The 10547-nt window shown below is 41.0% G+C and overlaps 1 long non-coding RNA gene and 1 pseudogene across 1 annotated transcript; both read left to right on the forward strand.

Annotated features, from left to right (window-relative positions):
• The first annotated feature begins 1102 nt into the window (after positions 1 to 1102).
• Positions 1103 to 4109, forward strand: LOC116549753. Its single transcript, XR_004268046.1, has 3 exons — positions 1103 to 1114; positions 1942 to 1944; positions 4020 to 4109. It is a non-coding gene; the product is annotated as an uncharacterized LOC116549753 (long non-coding RNA).
• An 816-nt stretch (positions 4110 to 4925) lies between these two features.
• LOC116549122 lies at positions 4926 to 7595 on the forward strand (annotated as a pseudogene).
• Positions 7596 to 10547: the final 2952 nt, after the last annotated feature.

The following is a 10547-nucleotide window of genomic DNA, read 5'->3' on the forward strand; positions in this document are numbered from 1 at the left end:
TTTTACAGAATTCAAGAACAATACAAAAACACAAGTGGTAGGGGATAACAGGAAAAGATAGCACATTATAAATAATTCTGAATCAACAAAGCACAAAGATTTTTCCTTTTTAAATATTTCATTCCACAGCACTAGCAGCATCATCTGGTCACAGTACATTTATATAAGGCTGACCTGCCTTAAAATGCATGAATCAACCTTTATTTAGAATTAATTTTTGATCCTTTAACATTTTATAAACTCTTAGCTTCAAAATGTCAAAAAGCTTCAAAAGTTTACTCAAAGTGATGTAATTTCTTCTCATGGTCAAATTCTGCATTGTGCTTTTGAATAGTGACTATGATTATTATACCTGTTTTAACTTATACTACCTTTCTTATATTTCATATACATTGTAAGTTGAAGTGACTTAAGAGTGATTATGCATCGATTCAATTTACTACAATGTTACATCTAAACAATAACACCTAAACCACTAAGCAAATAATTTTGGAACTGATCTCAAAAAAAATATTTAAGCCAACCAGAAAATCCGTCCAAATATTTGACCCCTTATTTCCTGCCTACACTCAGCTTCTACTCAGTGTTGCTGTACACTTTCCCCTGTAAAGCTTGAGCAAACAAACAAAATAAGCCTATGTAAGTGTCTGCAGGTATTCACTACTAAGAACTGTGCCCAAGAGATGGCAGAGGCAATAAGGTCTTAGTGAACAGGGCACTAAACCCAATAAAAAGAAGATGAAGATGAAGATGAAGAGTAATGTCAGAAAGATGCTGACATGCCTAATGCTTGTTACCTCATAAAAAGGACCAAAACAATAAATAAACAACTACATTCCAACTAGAGACTCTAAAGGAGAGCACTGGAATATAGGCGGGGGTGGAGGACAGTAGAGAAAAATGATATGGGGCACAGAAACTCAGATTGGCAGCATAGACAAGGGGAGAAAATGCCATGCGTCTTCCATTCCATCTCCCCAGTTGAGATCAGCTCCAAACTAAGAAAGACTTCTCTCTGCAGGGAAAAGGTAAACAGGAGGTCCCTTCCATTTACCACTTTGCTACCACTGTTTGCTACACCATTGATACTCCATTACCACTGTAGATACCTGAAGTCCCTATTACTGGATAATTCTGAGGTAATACAAGGCCCTAAGCCCACTTTAGGGAACTGCCTGGAGTTCACATGGCTGCATTATTCCAGGGGAGGAACCTACCCCAAATCCCCAGGACTCAGCAAGCCCACTATGATGCAAGGTGCTATGGCACACTGCCAAATTGAAACTGAAGTCACTGCTACAGTACATTTTGCTCAGAGGGACAGTAGCCACTGCACCCCTGAGGCTGCACTGCCATTCCACCATGTTCATCATCTAGCTACAGTGCCACAATATCAACTAATTGGAAGCTAGGCCGTATAACAGCTGCAAGCGCGGTACCTAAGCCCATGTAGTGTCCTATTCTCCAGTGTACAGGTGGTTATGCACAACAGAGATGCTGAGCCAAAGCCAGTGAACACCCTTGGTCTGAGATGCAGCCAACTGTCCTGGCCCCAACAAAGCCATACTACTGCCACCACAAATTTCTACATCCTAGGCCACTGAGAAACTCACAGGCATCACCAGTATTGATTACAGCTGAAGAAACCTCATAGAAGTGCACTATGGCTCCTACCTAGAACCAAAGCCAATGCACACTACTCAACTGACATTCTAGGACACATATACAGGAAAAAAATAAAATAAAAACAAAAAAAAAACCCTTCTCTTAAAAAGCTACTCCATAAAAATGCAAGAAACAACCGTTCCACCAGATGTGCAGATATCAAGATAGGAATACAAGAAACATAAAAAAGCAAGAAAACATAATACCCTCAAAAGAGCACAATTCTCCAATAACTGACCTCGAAAAGCAAAAGAAAATTTACAAAATGGCTGAAAGAGAGTTTAAAATAATAATTTAAGGAAACTCAATGAGACACAGGATAATATGGGAAATAAAATGAAGAAAAAAATTCACAATCTGAATGAGAAAGTCAACAGAGATGAGACATATTATTATAAGGAACCAAACAGAAATCTTGGAGCTGAAAAATACAATAAATAAAATGAACAATACAACTCAAGCTACAACAGAAGACTGGATCAAGAAAAAAAAAGGACTTTTTGAATTTAAAGACAGCTCTTTTGAGATTAACCAATCGGAGAAAATAAAAATTAAAAAGAACAAAGAATGCCTACAGAATTTATGAGACACCATTAAGTAAATATTCACTATGTAATTTTCAGAAGGAGGAGATAGAGAAAGGCACAAGAAGCTTATCTAACAAAATAGCAGCTTAAAACTTCCCAAATCTTCTGAAAGATATAGATATCAGACCTAGGAAGCTTAATAGTCCCAAACAAATTCAACACAAACAGGTCATCCCCAAGAGACATTATGATCAAACTTCAAAAGTCAAAGACAAAGACAGAATTCTAACATTAGCAAAAGAAAAGTGTCAAGTCAAATATAAGGGAATCCCCATTAGACTATGAACACATTTCTTAGCAGAACCTTACAGGCCAGGAGACAATAGGACAATATAATCAAAGTGCTGAAAGAAAAAAAAGTTACATCTTGTTATCACTGGTCTGTGTTCTCTGCTCCTAGACACTCAATTTCTATGGTTCTGTGACCAGCAGGTATTAGGAGAGCCATAGCTAAGATGCCAGGATCCACAGAAGCCTAGAAATGGACAAATAAATGTGGGTGATATGGCCAAATAAAAATTATAATGTGCCCTCAGCTTCCTAACCAACCTGATGTTTCCCCATGTGGTCCTGAGTGGCTTGGAGTGCCCCCTTATCTTGGATCTACTTACAAAAACATTATAATAACAAAGAATTCCTTACCTCAGCTGGTGCTCTCTTAAAAGTGCCATATCTTGGTTGGATACTAAACGACTCAGGTTATTACAGCAACTCATGACAGAATAATCCCAATCACAGGAAAGAGAAGATAACAGCTAATTCCACTGCCTGCAACATCCTGGCTAACCAGAGGTTTGTTGTTATTGTTGTTGTTGTTGTTGTTGTTTTTCTTCTGAAACAGAGACTCACTCTGTCACCAGGCTGGAGTGCAGTGTCGTGATCTCAGCTCACTGCAACCTCCACCCACCAGGTTCAACTGATTCTTCCACCTCAGCCTCCTCAGTAGCTGGGACTACAAGAGTGCACCACCACACCCAGCTAATTTTTGTAGTTTTAGTAGAGATGAGGTTTTGCCATGTTGGGCAGGCTAGTCTCAAACTTCTGACCTCAGGTGATCCATCCCCCTCAGCCTCCCAAAGTGCTGGGATTACAGGTGTTAGCCACCACAGCTGACCAACCAGAAGTTTTGAATGTGTCCACCCAACAAATTCACTGCTAGCATAACCAGCATTTAAGAAAGCCAGAACACTAAACATCTCTATAATCAAGGACTTTCAGAGTCTACTTCACCTCTCCACTAGAGCAGGTACTGGTATCCATGGCTGGGAAACCTGAAGACAGATCACATCACAGTACTCTTTATAGATATCACCCAGCACCAGCCCAGAGTTTCGTAGCCCCGCTGGGTGGCTAGACCTAGAAGAGCAGTAACAGTCACTGCAGTCTGGCTCTTAGGAAGCACCATCTCCAGGAGGAGGGGGAGAGTACCACATCAAGAAATTACCTGTGGGACAAGAGAATCTGAACAGCAGGCCTTGAGTTCCAGACTTCGCAATAAAATAGTTCACCCAAATGAGAAGGAACCAGAAATGTAATTGTTAAGATGACAAAACAGGGCTGTGTAACACCTACAAAAAAATCATACCAGCTCCCCAGAAATGGATCCAAACCAAGAAGAAATCTCTGAATTGCCAGATAAATAATTCAGAAGGTTGCTTATTAAGCTACTCAAGGAGACACCAGAGAAAGATGAAAAATAACTTAAAGAAAATTTAAAAACAATACAAGATATGGATCAAAATTCTCCAGAGAAGTAAGTCTTATAAGAAAAAGCAATCACAACTTCTGGAAATGAAAGACAAATTTAGAGAAGTACAAACTGCACTGGAAAGTTTCAACACCAAAATAGAACAAGTAGAAGAACAAACTTCAGAGCTTGAAGACAAGGCTTTAGAATTAATCTACTCAAAGACAAAGAGAAAAGATTTTAAAAAATAAACAGTGCTTCATAAACAAAGGAGAGATAAAGTCTTTTTCAGACAAAGGCTTAGAGAATTCACCACTACTAACCCAGCACTATAAGAAATGCTAAAAAAAAGTTGTAAGTCTTGGAACAAAACCTTAAAATACATAAAAATAGAACCTCCTATATTAGTCTGTTCCCATAGTGGGTAATTTATAAAGAAAACAGATTTAATTGACTCACAGTTCCACCTGGCTGGAGAGGCCTCAGGAAACTTACAATCATGGTGGAAGGCATCTCTTCACAGGACAGCAGGAAAATGAGTGTTGAGAGAAGGGAGAATACCCTTATAAAACCATCAGATCTCATGAGAACTCACTCACTGTCACAAGAACAGCATGGAGAGAACTGTGTCCATGATTCAGTTATCTCCACCTGGTCCCACCCTTGATACGTGGGGATCATTACAATTCAAGGTGAAATCTGGGTGAGGATACAGAGCCAAATCATATTATTCCACCCCAGGCCCCTCCCAAATCTTATGTCTATTAAGTACCAGCTTGGCCAGAGAGACCCCCACCCAGGCGGCACTGAAGGAAACTGAGAGGCAGATACCCAGATAGAACAGCAAAGTGGTTGTTTCCAGGGGACCAGCAGCCTTCTGAGCTGAGAACCTCAGGGGCTAACAGCATTCCAGGCTGAAGGGCCCCAAGTAGACTCTGACCCATGCCATTATTCTCTCTGAAGAGGTGATTATTATTAGCAAACAGATGTTCGGTATTTTCTCATAACACAAATTATGCTCTGTAGGTAGCTGGTGCCTGCTTATCACTGATCACAGACAAATTAAAAGGTATTCTTTATGAGGGAGCCAAGGGGGCTGGGTCAGATATCTTTAAGAATTGTTTTAACCAGTATATGATATTTATATATTGTCCTGCCATTTTGAAATGCTCCAAGTAGTTTTCCACTTGGGGAGGGCTGGCTAGGTTTTCCTTGCCATTGTTCTTCCTAGCAAACAGTATATTCTGTCACACACTCAGCATTTCTCAGTAGTCATACACTTAGCATTTCTCAACACATGTCCTTACATTTCAAAACACAATCATGCCCTTCCAATCATGCCCCAAAGTCTTAACTCATTAATTCAAGAGTCTGCAATCCAAAGTCTCATCTGAGACAAGAAAAGCTTTCAAAACTAATCATGTTGAGACTAGGCATGGTGGCTCATGCTTATAATCCCAGAACTTTGAGAGGCCGAGGTGGGCAGATCACCTAAGGTTAGAAGCTTGAGACCAGCCTGGCCAATATGATAAAACCCCATCTCTACTAAAAATACAAAAATTAGCTGGATGCAATGGCACACACCTGTAGTCCCAGCTACTCAGGAGGCTGAGGCAGAAGAATTGCTTGAACCCAGGAGGTGGAGGTCACAGTAAGCTGAGACTGCATCACTGCACTCCAGCCTGGGCAACAGACTCAAACAAAAAAACAAAACAAAACAAAAACCTAATCATGCCTTCCGCAAATCCTCCCAAAGTCTTAACTGATTCCAGATTTAACTCAAAAGTCCACAGTCCAAAGTCTCATCTAAAACAAGGCAAGTCCCTTTTGCCTATTCACCTGTAAAATCAAAAGCAAGTTAGTTACTTCTTAGATACAATGGGGATAGAGGCACTGGGTGAATATACCCATTCTAAAAGAGAGAAGTTGGCCAAAATGAAGGGACCACAGATCCATACAGGTCTGAAATCCAATAGGGCTGTCATTAAACCTTGAAGTTCCAAAATGATATCCTTTGACTCCATGTCTTGCATCCAGGTAATGCTGATGCAATAGGTGGGTTCCCATGGCCTTGGACAGCTCCTCCCCTGTGGCTTTGCAGGGGCAGCCCCTCTCCCAGTTGCTTTCATGGACTGGCATTGAGTGTCTGTGGTTTTTCCAGTTCACAGTGCAAGCTGTCAGTGGATCTATCATTCTGGAGTCTGGAGGATGGTGGCCCTCTTCTCAGATCTCTACTAGGCAGTGCCTCATTGTGAGGGCTTCAACACCACATTTACTCTGCACTGCCCTAGCAGAGGTTTTCCATGACTGCTTTGCCCCTGCAGCAAACTTCTGCCTGGTCATCCAAGCATTTCTACACATCCTCTGAAATCTAGGTGGAGGTTCCCAAACCTGAATTCTTGACTTCTGTGGGCCCATAGGCTCAACACCACATGGGACCTGCCAAGGTTTGGGGCTTGCATCCTCTGAAGCCACAACCAGAGCTGTATCTTGGGCCCTATTAGCCATGGGTGGAGCACCTAGGACACAAGGCACCAAGTCCCTAGGCTGCACATGGCAGGAGGACCCTGGGACCATTTTTAGCTCCTATGCCTCCTTGCCTATGATGGGAGGGGCTGCTGTGAAGGTCTCTGATATGCCCTGAAGACATTTTCCCCATTGTCTTGGTGATTAACATCCGGCTCCTCGTTATATATAGAAATTTCTGCAGCAGACTTGAATTTCTCTTTAGAGTTTTTCTCTTTTACTGCATCATTAAGCTGCAAATTTTCCAAATCTTTATGCTCTGCTTCTTCTTCAATGCTTTGCTGCTTAGAAATTTCTTCTGCCAGACACCTTAAATCATCTCTCTTAAGGTCAAATTTCCCTAGAACTTTAGGGAAGGGGCAAAATGTTATTAGTCTCTTTGCTAAAGAATCGCAAGAATCACCATTATTCCAGTTCCCAAAAAGTTCCTCATCTCTATCTGAGACTACCTCAGCCTGGACTTGATTGCCCACATCACGAATATCATTTTGGTGAAAGCCAATTAACAAGTCTCTAGGAAGTTCCAAACTTTCTCACATTTTCCTGTCAGAGTCCTGGTCAGTTCCCAGGTTGACTGAAGGCTTTGATGTCAGCACTTATGTGATGCAAAGAGTTTTAAAAAGCAAGTTTGTGCCCACATTGGAGGTGAAACTGAAGCAGGATCAAAAAGTCCTTAAGAATACTGGGCTTGCCTACTTGCTCCAGCAGCTCCCAGGCTCTGTACATACCTAAAAGCCATTCCCTGAGGGCCACTCTGTATCAGGCTCATTGCTTATGTCAGGTCATGATGCCTCATCCAAAGACCCAAATCACACCACAGCTTTGAAAGTGATAAAGTCAAACACTCACAGGACAAATGTACCAAGGAGACAAAAGGGAAGGAATAAGGAAACCAGAAACTGGAGAAGGAGAGTTCTATGTCTCTTGCTGCAGCCCTAGGTCATCAGAGAGAGCTGCAGAAGTACTCCAGTGATTCTGAGAGCACCAGAAGAACTGACAATGGTAGATTTCCAAATTATCAGAAGCTGGAAGAGTTGAGGGCAGGGGAGCCAGGTTACTTCAGCAGCAAAGTAGTGCAGAGGGTGCAAGAGTTCTTTGACAGCAACAGGAACTTCCTATACAGAATTTGAACCAAGACTTGACTTGTGGAGATGCCTCGTGAAACACAGTTGACCAAGTATTAACATATATGGAGCAACCTTGATTTCCGTGTGTGGACAGGCCAGCTTGGATTAGGAAGAAGTGACGAGCCTGGACTGTGGGAGGAAAAACTTGTTTTGGTAGATTAAAATTTCCTGTAGCAGGGCTCCCAGAATGAACTCTGTAGAGCTTCAGTTACTTACCCTTCTTGCTTAGGCTCTATGTATGTTGAAAACCAGCCTGTGTCGCATGTGTTGTTATAATTTTTTGTGGTACTTTCAATATGTGTTTGCAAGTGGGAAAGTGGGAAAAAAGAGGGGATGTCAACACCCCACTTTAAACAATGGACAGATCATCCACACAGAAAATCAGCACAGAAACACTGGATTTTGACTGCTCATCAATGAAAAATATCCCATGTTCATGGATTGGAAGAATTAATATTTTTTAAATGTCATACTACTCAAAGCAATCTATAGGTTCCATGCAATCCCTATCAAAATACCAATGACATTCTACACAGAAATGAGAAACAATTCTAAAATTCATATGGAATCACAAAAGACCCCAAATAGCCAAAGGCATCTTGAGTAAAAAAACAAAGCTGGAGGCATCATACTCCCTGACTTCGAAATATACTACAAAGCGAGCTGCATAGTACAGATGGGATCACCCACCACTTTTAAGGAAGAGGCTCATATACAATGACTGGAAAAGAAACAGAGAGCTACAGTCATGAAGGGGCCACATGGAAAGGGACAGCAGACATCTCACTGGTAACTCATATATAGAGGTGGGAATACACTCTTCAATATCTTGACACAGGCTAGGGAGTGTTCTTTTGTCCACACCTAAGAACCTTGACTGGGGGACTTCAGCCAAGACAGCTGAATAGGAACAACTCCAGAGAGCAGTTCCCAGTGACAGAGACCCAGAAGGCAAGTGATCTCCACATTCCCAAACGAGGTACCAGGTTCATTTCAATGGGACTGGTTGGACAGTGGGAATAGCCCAGAAAGGGTGAACTGAAGCAGGGTGGGAGAAGCCCAAAGAGGGCTAACAGAAGCAGGGTGGGGCACTGCCCCACCTGGGAAGTGCAACTGGCCCAGAGGATTGGAGACCTTACCCCTGCAGCACTCCGGACCAGATATTGTGCTTCCCCCATAGCCTCTGCAACAGAGGTATACAAGGCTGGTTCAACATATGAAAATCTATAAATGTAATCCATTATATAAACAGAAACAAAGACAAAAACCACGTGATTATCTCAATAGATGCAAAGAAGGCCTTGAACAAAATTCAACAGCTCTTTATGCTAAACACCCTCAATATATTAGGTACTGATGGAACATATCTCAAAATAATAAAAGCTATTTATGACAGACCAACAGCCAATATTATATTGAATGGGCAAAAACTGGAAGCATTTCCTTTTAAAACTGGCATTAGATAAGGATGCCCTTTCTCACCACTCCTATTCAATATAGTATTCCAAGTTCTAGCCAGAGCAGTTAGGCAAGAAAAAGAAATAAAGGGTATTAAATTAGGAAATGGAAGTCAAATTGTCTCTATTTGTAGATGACATGATCATACATTTAGAAAACCCCATCGTCTCAGCCCAAAACCTTCTTAAGCTGATAAGTAAATTGAGCAAAGTCTCAGTATACAACATCAATGTGCAGAAATCACCAGCATTCCTATACACTGATAGCAGACAGAGAGCCAAATCATGAGTGAACTCCCATTCACAATTGCTACAAAGAGAATAAAATACCTAGAAATACAACTAACAAAGGACGTGAAGGACCTCTTCAAGGAGAACTACGAACCACTGCTCAAGGAAATAAAAGAACACAAACAGATGGAAAAACATTCCATGCTCATGGTTAGGAAGAATCAATATCATGAAAATGGCTATACTGACCAAAGTTATTTACAGATTCAATGCTATCCCCGTCAAGCTACCATCGACCTTCTTCACAGAACTGGAGAAAACCACTTTATACTTTATATGGAACCAAAAAGGAGCCCACATAGCCAAGACAATCCTAAGCAAAAAGAACAAAGCTGGAGGCATCACGTTACCAGACTTCAAATTATACTACAAGGCTACAGTAATCAAAACAGTATGGTACTGGTACCAAAACAGAGATATAGACCAATGGAAGAGAACAGAGGTCCCGGAAGCAATGCCACACACCTATAACCATCTGATCTTTGACAAACATGACAAAAACAAGCAATGGGGAAGGGATTCCCTGTTTAATAAATGATGTTGAGAAAACTGGCTAGCCATATTCAGAAAGCTGAAACTGAATTCCTTTGTGACACTTTATACAAAAATTAACTCCAAATCAATTAAAGATTTAAACATAAGACCTAACACCACAAAAATCCTAGAAGAAAACCTACGCAATACCATTCAGGACATAGGCATAGGAAAGGACTTCATGACTAAAACACCAAAAGCAATGGCAACAAAAGCCAAAATAGACAAATGGGGTAATTAAACTTAAGAGTTTCTGCACAGGAAAAGAAACAATCATTAGAGTGAACCAACAACCAACAGAATGGGAAAAAGTTTTTGCAATCTATCCAACTGACAAAGGGCTACTATCCAGAAACCACAAAGAACGTAAACAAATTTACAGGAAAAAAACACACGACCCCATTAAAAAGTGGGCAAAGTATATGAACAGATGCTTTTCAAAAGAAGACATTTCTGCTACCAAGAAACATGAAAAAATGCTCATCATCACTGGTCACTAGAGAAATGCAAATCAAAACCACATTGAGATATCATCTCATGCCGATTAGAATGGCAATCATTAAAAAATCTGGAGACAACAGATGCTGGAGAGGATGTGGAAAAAAAAGAACACTTTTATACTGTTGGTGGGAGTGTAAATTAGTTCAACCATTGTGGAAGACAGGGTGGTGAT

This window comes from Sapajus apella, unplaced genomic scaffold (assembly GCF_009761245.1).
Source record: "Sapajus apella isolate SASKATOON/1434 unplaced genomic scaffold, GSC_monkey_1.0 scaffold6, whole genome shotgun sequence".
Classification (NCBI taxonomy): Eukaryota; Metazoa; Chordata; class Mammalia; order Primates; family Cebidae; genus Sapajus; species Sapajus apella.